The sequence below is a fragment of the Leguminivora glycinivorella genome, chromosome 1 (genome assembly GCF_023078275.1).
Source record: "Leguminivora glycinivorella isolate SPB_JAAS2020 chromosome 1, LegGlyc_1.1, whole genome shotgun sequence".
In the NCBI taxonomy this organism is placed as follows: Eukaryota; Metazoa; Arthropoda; class Insecta; order Lepidoptera; family Tortricidae; genus Leguminivora; species Leguminivora glycinivorella.
The window spans coordinates 31,897,543-31,908,081 of NC_062971.1; the positions used below are offsets into that span (position 1 = coordinate 31,897,543).

Consider the following 10,539-nt stretch of genomic DNA (forward strand, 5'->3'; position numbering starts at 1 on the left):
ACACTTTGCATATTGGAAAGGATGTAGACGGGTGGTTTTCAAAATTCTTCAAGGCCAATGCGCCACATTCTAATTTTAAATCGTATTTTCTTCCATCTTCGAATACAATTTGTTGTGTTACGTTCAGTGCTAATTCTTGTGTCCATTATTTTCAGATGATTTTATTTTTATAAAATTACTGAGGACCCCTTCCATTGACATGAATGCACGGAACCACAAGCCGGCTTCTTTTCTGGAATGGGTACGTTTCACATTCGTTCGAGTAATATTTTAACCCTCGCCACGGGTTGGTGAAAGCCTCAGGGTTATTGTCTTTTTTTTTTCAACCTATTTCAGGGTCCTCAGATTTGGAGGTTACGTTCGCAGACAGAGCAGAGCTGATGCTTCCCGAGCCTCGACCGGTGGACAGGAGGCTGTGGCGGTCGGTATGGAAGAGCTCCCATCCCGTGGCTGCAGCGGCCAACTTTCCTTAATTCGGTTAGACATCACCAAGGTCAGAGCGTTCCTCGTTTTTTTTAAAGGCGCCCAACATTAATCTTTTAATTAATAATTTACCCTTTACCCGGTCTTCCAGTACCAGAACTACTGACTCACCCCTATGCTCTAAATTTTAGGTATTTGTTTTTTTTAAAGTAAATAGACTGAGCTAGCGTTATAATTTATAATAAGGGTAGTTTCATTATCTACCCAGTTAGGCGTTACTAAGTAGTGTATTATTACGTTCGAAATTGTTTTCAAAAAGAAAGTTAATTAAAAAGTTATTTTCTATATAAATACTTAGTTTACTTTATTTACCCTTAGGTATTCCCCGAAAATTGTAACAGTGGCGCCCAACGTGGGGCCCGAACCCACGACCCTGAGATTAAGAGTCTCATGATCTACTGACTGAGCTAGTCGGGCACTGTTACAATTTTCGGGGAATACCTAAGGGATTTACCCTTAGGTAAACTAAGTATTTATATAGAAAATAACTTTTTAATTAACTTTCTTTTTGAAAACAATTTCGAACGTAATAATACACTACTTAGTAACGCCTAACTGGGTAGGTAATGAAACTACCCTTATTATACTACTTATTATAAATTATAACGCTAGCTCAGTCTATTTACTTAAAAAAAAAAAACCTAAAATTTAGAGCATAGGGGTGAGTCAGTAGTTCTAATCTGGTACTGGAAGACCGGGTAAAGGGTAAATTATTAATTAAAAGATTAATGTTGGGCGCCTTTAAAAAAAACGAGGAACGCTCTGACCTTGGGGATGTCTAACCGAATTAAGGAAAGTTGGCCGCTGCAGCCACGGGATGGGAGCCCTTCCATACCGACCGCCACAGCCTCCTGTCCACCGGTCCAGGCTCGGGAAGCATCAGCTCTGCTCTGTCTGTGAACGTAACCTCCAAATCTGAGGACCCTGAAATAGGTTGAAAAAAAAAGAATAACTCTGAGGCTTTCACCAACCCGTGGCGAGGGTTAAAATATTACTCGAACGAATGTAAAACGTACCCATTCCAGAAAAGAAGCCGGCTTGTGGTTCCGTGCATTCATGTCAATGGAAGGAGTCCCCAGTAATTTTATAAAAATTAAATCATCTGAAAATAATGGACACAAGAATTAGCACTGAACGTAACACAACAAATTGTATTCGAAGATGGAAGAAAATACTTACGATTATGCGATTAATTCGCGATTTAAAATTAGAATGTGGCGCATTGGCCTTGATGAATTTTGAAAACCACCCGTCTACATCCTTTCCAATATGTAGTCATAGGGCTTACGGAAAAAAACTGCATTTTATGCAGAAAGCAAGCCACTTTGCACAGTGATACTAGGGACCAATATAAATGATTTCATCCGAGGAAACGCGATTTTCATCCACTAGAATTCAAGATGGCGGACATTTTCCAAAATGGCGGCCGCATATTTTTAAAAATTTATAGAATCGTAACGGCTGCACCGATTTTGATGGTTGAGGTGTCTATCGCATCGTATTAAAGCGTTAATTAATATAAAAAATTAAAGTCATAAAAAATTAAGATGGCGGCCGAATAATAAGAAAAATATGAAAATTTCAAACTATTTTTTTTCATTCTCGTGCAATTTACTAATAAATTTTCTATGATATGGTTACATTTTTATGTATTTAAATTAAACCTGATAATATTATCTACATAATAAAATAAAAATCATGAAAATCCATTGAGTAGTTTTTGAACTATACTCATTTGAAATGGAGCGCGCGGATTTGAAAGACGTTTTCGCACGTGATGTAAACAATTTTGGAATCATAACGGCTGCACCGATTTTAATGGTTGGGGTAGCTATCAGTTTGTATTAAAACATTTATTCATATAAAAATTAAAATCATTTAAAAAATAAAGATGGCGGCCGAATAATAAAAAAAATATGAAATTTTCATTTTTTTTTTATTTTCACGAAATTTACAAACAGTTTTTCTACCATATGGTCACATTTTTATTTTTTTAAATAAAATCTAATATTAACATCTGCAAAATAAAACAAAAAAACATTAAAATCCGTTCAGTAGTTTTTGAACTATACGCATTGAAAATGAAGCGCGCGGGTTTGAAAGACGTCTTTGCACTTGATATGTGATGCATCGTATCATTTGGTACCGCTATACACGCAAGACTGATTATTTATTTTGGTCACAACTTACTATATTACTATTCAGAATCAATGTTTTTAGTATTTATATACATTATTAGTTTTTTATTCCGAGTTTAGGTATATTTAGATAACCCCCGTAAACTTGACCATCACATAATTTGTATTTTAATACGTAAAAGAACTTAAATGCACATAACATAACATTTGTATTAATAGCAATAAAATTGTCCTTTCCGAGGACTCCAGAGATAATTTTCGACAACTTAGGGGGCTTCAGAAATATCTATGTATAAAATAACTTGTTTTCTGCGACAAGGAGCGTATGTTTTTGTAGTGCTGGCGATGTTGGTGGGATGCTGGTTATTAATTTTGGTTGGAAACAGTTCCAAGCGCACCAAGTTAACCGATAAATGTTGAGTCTGCGGATCAAGTTTTCAAGCATGGCCATTATTCCTCCAGGAATACACTGTTCAGCATGACAACCAACAATACTTTTTCCAGAAACTATAGCCTGTTGATGTTATAAGTGTGGTGATTTTTTTTTCTAAACAATTTACTTCCTCAGAAAACATTTGCTCTGCTATTTCAGGGTAAACCATAGGAACGTAACCGGAAGAAGCTGATAGCCTCATTGTACCTCGCCCAAAAGATATGGCGGAACAGGGACTCACGCGTATCATCACATCTTCCGATACAGATGTCTTGGTATTTAAATAAAAACCACTGGAGTCTTCGGGTGAAGGATAGACGTAAAGTCAGTGGCCAGATTCGGGTTTGGTTGGACCTAGCTTAGAGCCTCGAAAGGTATTTGCCTCATGTGAGACCTCGAGTGAGTTCAGGGTGGTAACGGATGCTAGAGTGTCCCATGCCCTTCGTTGAGTTTATCTCGCAGTTTGTAGCCGTGGAGGCTTTCAGGGCGTTACGTGCGAGATCGGACGTGATGTAAATGGAGGCAGGAATGACGGCAAAACGACACTTTACGAGTGCCTCAGCCGCCAAACCATACCGGTAAACAGGCCTGAGTCCATGCTTGCTCACTAAAATATGTGTTAAGAACGGTCCCAATTTGGCATTTAAGCATGTGATCTATGGAGCTAATTATATTGGGAAATTTCCAATTCTTATCTAGTATATTTTCTTAAGACTTCAAATGAGAATAACCTACCGGAGTATAAGGTACTACTGCTATTCGTGGTTTTTACGCTTTTACGTCTGATACGTTAAGTTAAGTTATACCAGCTTTGATAGAAACATCGCAGTAACTACAAACTCTTCCTGGAGGAATAATCGCCATGCTTGAAAAGTTCACTCCAGTTCAACTTGGTGAGCAAGAAACTGTTTAAGTACTACCGAAAATAAATTAGTACCTAACCAACATCGGCAGCACTCCGTGTCGTATAACAACGCCCCATATTCTGGATATTACTTCTGTGCCTATGCCATCATCCTGGGGTTGGAAGACGTACAATGATAGTTGGGTACTGCAGTGGTCTGAAAACAGGGAGATATGGTATGAATATGTATACTTGGACAATTGCGGTTGTGAAAAAGGCTGCGAAACAATACGCTGTACGTGTTGTGGGTCTACCCTGCGCGGCGCAATGCAAATAATGCAATGTATTAATAATGTTATCATTATTTCCTTGTTTGATATTATTTTGTATCTCTTTTATCTTTCAGTATAACCTAGACGAGAAGCAAAAAATATGTTTTGTATTAATAATGTTTCCGTAGCCCCTACAGGAGTTGTCGAAAATTATCTCTGGAGTCCTCGGAAAGGACAATTGCTATTAATACAAATGTTATGTTATGTGCATTTAAGTTCTTTTACGTATTAAAATAAAAATTATGTGATGGTCAAGTTTACGGGGGTTGTCTAAATATACCTAAACTCGGAATAAAAAACTAATAATGTATATAAATACTAAAAACATTGATTCTGAATAGTAATATAGTAAGTTGTGACCAAAATAAATAATCAGTCTTGCGTGTATAGCGGTACCAAACGATACGATGCATCACATATCAAGTGCAAAGACGTCTTTCAAACCCGCGCGCTTCATTTTCAATGCGTATAGTTCAAAAACTACTGAACGGATTTTAATGTTTTTTTGTTTTTTATTTTGTAGACGTTAATATCAGATTTTATTTAAATAAATAAAAATGTGACCATATGGTAGAAAAACTATTTGTAAATTTCGTGAGAATAAAAAAAATTGAAAATTTCATATTTTTTTTATTATTCGGCCGCCATCTTTATTTTTTAAATGATTTTAATTTTTGTATAAATAAATGTTTTAATACAAACTGATAGCTACCCCAACCATTAAAATCGGTGCAGCCGTTATGATTCCAAAATTGTTTACATCACGTGCGAAAACGTCTTTCAAATCCGCGCGCTCCATTTCAAATGAGTATAGTTCAAAAACTACTCAACGGATTTTCATGATTTTTATTTTATTATGTAGATAATATTATCAGGTTCAATTTAAATACATAAAAATGTGACCATATCATAGAAAATTTATTGGTAAATTGCACGAGAATGAAAAAAAAAGTTTGAAATTTTCATATTTTTCTTATTATTCGGCCGCCATCTTAATTTTTTTATAATTTTATTTTTTTATATTAATGAACACTTCAATACAATGCGATAGACACCCCAACCATCAAAATCGGTGCAGCCGTTACGATTCTATAAATTTTTAAAAATATGCGGCCGCCATTTTGGAAAATGTCCGCCATCTTGAATTCTAGTGGATGAAAATCGTGTTTCCTCGGATGAAAACGTTTATATTGGTCCCTAGTATCACTGTGCAAAGTGGCTTGCTTTCTGCATAAAGTGCAGCTTTTGACCAGAATTTCGCCGTAAGCCCTATGACTATTTTTTTTTGTTTTTCGTACTCAGAATCACGAGCCCTTTCGATCCAGGACAAAAAACAGGAGACAAAAAAATGCTGATTTAAACTTTCACGATTATTACACATAATTATTTTAAAAAACCGGGACTTAATCGCGTATAACTACATATTAAACTGACCTCCAACGTTTCAAGGACGGCGTTGTCCCCGTGGTCTCGGAGAAGACTGGCTTGAAATGACATCAACACCTTCTGACAGCCGCGCGAGTTTTTCGAACTACCCGCACTTGGTTTTGATTATCAACTTGAACTGTTATCGCACTAGGGATGTTACTCTGTCGACATACAACACTGACGATATTCGATTTAACGACTGTCGATATTATTTTCGGCTTACACTTATTAATGACAGGATTCCATGTGGATGAGATCCTAAAACCTTCGTCCCGATTGAAATTGCGATGTTTTTTGATTTCAATGGCTTCACGCACTTTTCTACTGTAGAAATGGCGTTCCATGGAAAGGACTTTAGGGTCATGTAGTTCGATCCAGTGGTTTGGCCCTGACTCTAACAAATGTTCAGCCACGGCAGACTTGTTGACCTGACGATTTTTCACAGCCGCGATGTGCTCCTTTACCCTTTCTTCTATGGTGCGCTTAGTTTCTCCAATGTAGGAGCTACCACAACTGCAATCAATTTTATAAACAATTTTATAATTTTATAATTTTTTTTTTTTTTTTTCGCGCGGCTGTCAGAAGGTGTTGATGTCATTTCAAGCCAGTCTTCTCCGAGACCACGGGGACAACGCCGTCCTTGAAACGTTGGAGGTCAGTTTAATATGTAGTTATACGCGATTAAGTCCCGGTTTTTAAAAATAATTACAAAAAAAATGGTCCTAAAATTTTCTATTATTTTGCATACTTTCCACTTTGTAACCGTACATTGTGCAAAGTGTTTGAAAAATGGTAACGAAGTGGAAAAATTAAACTTAGGGCGCTTTTTTACTTAGTAGGATCGAAAGTGATTCTCGTGATTCTGAGTAGGAAAAACATAAAATTTACCTATTGTGAAAAAAAAAAAGGTTTTGAATCTTTTTTCGCCCAGACAACCAACCAAAAACATGTCTATGGTTCATTTATCTGTCAAAGGTGATTTTTTTCCTGTGTGAATTTACTAGTTTATTTTTTGTGTTGCTACTCGTAATTTTTTATGTAAGCTGTTTATTGCTGTAATTGAGGTGTGCAATAATAGTATTTTATGCAACAGGCGTTTAGAGGAGGTCAAATTTTTTTGACTCAGTTAAACAGTTTAAACACGTTGCATATAATACAATACTTTTTCTACGACCATGCACTTAGTTTTTACTGCGCGCGTGCGCGGAAAGCCTGCGGACGCTGGCTTTGGGGAATAGACTTTCATGCAGGGTTTTAAAGATCTACGCACGACCCTGTAAATGATGAATAACAGTTCGGGAGTAGAAATATAGTACCTATTTGTATATGTAACGTCACGTGTTATATAGTTTAGGTGTCAAAAACGTACTGCGTGTATGCACAAAATGCGTTTCAATCGTATTACATATGTAATTTTGAACGCTTAGAGTAGAGGAAACTTACGAAACATACAAAATTGAGATTATAAATTGTTAATCTAACCGAAAAGTAACGTTTTTGAATGAAAATGACACTAGGGGCTCTGTACTTACTCATATATTTTTATCCTTTTATGAGGACTAGACAAAAGGTTTCAGATGGCTGCAAATCTCGCAGAGTAGGATTAGTGGTCAATAAACAAGTGCCGTTACTGTAACAGCCGTAATCTCGTTAATTTTCAGCGTATAATGAGCGCCGTCCGCGCCAGCGGAGGTTTTATTTGGTGCCATAGATTACCAAACACCAGGGACCTTCATTTGTATAATTATTGAGAATACATTTTGGTCCCACTGCGAGTTAGTAAGCTATGAAAACTAACAAAAGATAAGCACTCCCGAGCGAATAAAAGAGACACGGCGATTTTAATAGCTCACTGCTGGGTGAGTAACTATAAACATCGCCGTGTCTCTTTTATTTACACGGAAGTGATTACCTTTTGTTTATTTTTATAACCGGTAGCTCATAACTTACTAGCTCGCAGTAGGACCGGTGCCATATTGCCACGACGCCATCAGATATATCGAAGCGGTCAAGGTGCTCACAAATATCTGAACACGGCTCTATTGTCAAGGCATGTTCAGATTTCTGATAATATCTGCCCGCTCGATCGAACCGCGCAACATTAGCGGATAATTTATCGATATTCCCTTAACTTTTGTAAATTGTCTATAGTTCGCCTAATTTTGACTTTTCATTTGGAGACGATTCTACATCAATTGTAAGTTTCTGTTTGGTCCAACTGGTAGAGAATGCCTTCAGACATTAAGTTTGCCATTTGTACTTTATGTTGTGCAACAAAGGTTAAATAAATAAATAAATATATAAATGACTATTTGCTGCATCTAGTGGCAAGCAGTGACCTGTATGGGTTTATTCAGTGGCTTACGGCAAGCGTGAGGTGTAATTTCGAAAGGGGTTGTCCCGACTAATATGCTTTAAAACTTACTTTAAGTTCTCAGACATTCGTTATTTGAGGTAACGTTTCTGATAAGCTTTTGTTTCACTAGTAAAAGTACGATGACTTGCTAGTTCACATCTATGTACATACACTAAGGTACGTTTACGTAACTTTGACTATCAAAAACTATTAACTGCGGTAATTTTACTGAGTCGCTCAACGAGCTATGGAGAGGGCTATGCTCGGGGTATCTCTGAGGGATCACATCAGAAATGATGTGATCCGTCACAGAACCAAAGTTACCGACATAGCTCACCGGATTAGCAAATTGAAGTGGCAGTGGGCTGGTCACGTTAGTCGCAGGACAGACGGTCGGTGGAGCCGAAAGGTTCTTGAGTGGAGACCGCGACTCGGTAAACGTGGTGCAGAACGCCCTGTGACAAGATGGAGTGACGACATCCGCAAGTTGGCTGGTGTTGGCTGGATGAGATTAGCTGAAGATCGGGAGCAGTGGCGTGCATTAGAAGAGGCCTATGTCCAGCAGTGGACGAGGATAGGCTGATAATGATGATGATGAATTTTACTGACAATTGATTGCCTTCATACTGATAGATAGATAGATAGATAGGTAGATGATTTATTTCACGAAAAAAATTACAATATAAGTTTGTGTTTCTGTACAAAAATATTCATGATCGTCATAAAATTAAAAACTTAGGGATAACAGGAATAATATTAATAAATTATCATATTGTGTCCATAAGGATCGTCATTTTCCAAAATTTAACAATAAAAACAAATTAATAAGTATGTAAATACTTACAAATCAAAATACAAATCGATTATTAAAGGAATGTCACACACAAAGATAAAAGATGAAAATATAGTGTCATTATTAAATTTCAATGTAAAAATAATATCTCCCAATAAGAATCGTCAACAAAAATAAGTATAATAAAAATAACAATCTTAAATAAAATTAAATCTCCCAATAAGGATCGTCATTTACATAAAAAATATCAAAAATAAAACAATAGCAATTAATAATAATAAGATACTGTAGATTAGTTTTTTTTTAAATATAATTAGCCTTATAACCTGTGTCACTGCTGGGCAAAGGTTTCCCCTGTTTTCCGCCACTCGTGTAAAGTTATATTTTTGTTTCGAGTAGAAGTAGTTAAATCCGATTTTCTGTGAACTGGAAAACTTAAAGAATACAGCGAAAAGAGCTTTGACTCGTGACTTAAAATGAAATGAATAATATCCATTGAGATAATAAAAGAGATGCGAAAAGTCAATTCTCTCAATAATAAAGTAATGACATTTTCATTTTTGTGATTTCAGCCGAGAAAATGTGTAACTTGTAACAAAGACTGTGGCACAAATACAATTGAAAAGTTTGCAAAGAGTACTTCTCGGAGTTTTCGAAATGCTGCGCCGTGAGTACTAGTCCAATCGAGCGCGAATTTGTGAAATAACTTTCATACTATTTGTGCTGAAATGCATTCGGAACAAACTATTTCTATTAAGAATTTGATTTACGCGTCTTTTGAATGGTGTAAATTACAAACTGAAATACTTATCATACACTTAAGAAGAAGAAACCAAGGCCGCATGTAGCCGAGCCGAGTAGAAATGGAACCCGGGTCTTCAGCTTACCTAAGCGTCTGACCACTACACCACCCGACCGCCGATTTCTTTAATTGTTTTAGCCCATTTATTGCATAATAATATACATAATTATGCATTTTTGCTATTAAATATTTAAATAAAGTTGAGTCAACTCATTTAGACTTGAAGTAAATAAAACTGGAAATGGTTTCAGTTCTCGCAAAATCAGCCAGCATTCAATGGTTCCAGGCTTTATCATATAAATTTTTTTAGGTATATTCATGTCTCAAAGGAAAGTATAATTTCTATGAGGATATATCACAAAATAAAGCTTCCTTTCACAATATTGCAATATATCTGAAAAAAAAACTGTGGAGTACTTACATAAGGCTAGGTTTAGACGGCGTAGATTTCATTGATAACCGTAGTGCCAGGCAAATTATAACTTTTTGGTAGGCAGAACCGTCTGCAAACTACCTAGGCCACTTTGCAAATTGATAAATTATATGCACAAAATTATACACATACGGCTACATGAAAAAAAAAACTAATCTTTAACGTTTCGTAGTCATCCCTCTATCTCTCCTCCGTGGAGTGACAGAACTACGAGTAGGTTGCGTATCGTCCGCCATGGAGCGTCAACGATTGTACGTTTGGCTAGGCTGTTCAATACAATCTCATAAACAAGAAGCTCGTCTGATATTGGAGTGTCTGTAATATAGATCTTGTCGTAGCTTATATATTAAGGGTGTTAGGTTATAATTGCACTTAGAACCTCTTACGTTACTTGATATATTCATATTGAAAGATATTAGATGTAAAATGAGCGAAGAAAATCGTATATTGAAGGATAGATGAATTTCATTGGGACTACAATTGGGAGGTATAATACA

General features: G+C 36.3%; 1 non-coding gene across 1 annotated transcript; it reads right to left on the reverse strand.

Annotated features, from left to right (window-relative positions):
• Positions 1-827: 827 nt before the first annotated feature.
• Trnak-cuu lies at positions 828-900 on the reverse strand. Its single transcript has one exon. It is a non-coding gene; the product is annotated as a tRNA-Lys (tRNA).
• Between the last annotated feature and the right edge of the window lie 9,639 nt (positions 901-10,539).